Raw genomic sequence first — 452 nt, forward strand, 5'->3', positions numbered from 1 at the left:
GGTTCGTAGGGACATGAATCGCCTAGCTGTCAGATATAGAAATTGAACCCAATAAGAAAGGCTTCAGTTCGAACGCCAAGCCACTGGGTCATATTACCCTTAATGCAATCAAACTGAAAGGAATTTCTAAATAGTTTCCCTCTTTAAGATCCTGCTTGTTTGTGTTATGGTGAATTTAATATGGAGTTACAACTAATTTCACGAATATTTGTGATTATAAAACAATTTTGATTTAGTTTTATGATGTTAATACCCATCTGTTACTTCATATACAGAAAACTAAGTCATTAAACAGACTTTATGAATCAAGATTTTGAAAATCTCCAAATCTTTAATCGAATCTGTATCATGATAATGGCATTATATGAAATGTCATTTAATTCCGTTTAAAAAGATAAGGATGAAAGAACGTAAAGCGCAACTAAAGTTTAATGAGGGACAGATGAGGCGCA

The sequence above is a fragment of the Penaeus monodon genome, chromosome 25 (genome assembly GCF_015228065.2).
Source record: "Penaeus monodon isolate SGIC_2016 chromosome 25, NSTDA_Pmon_1, whole genome shotgun sequence".
Classification (NCBI taxonomy): Eukaryota; Metazoa; Arthropoda; class Malacostraca; order Decapoda; family Penaeidae; genus Penaeus; species Penaeus monodon.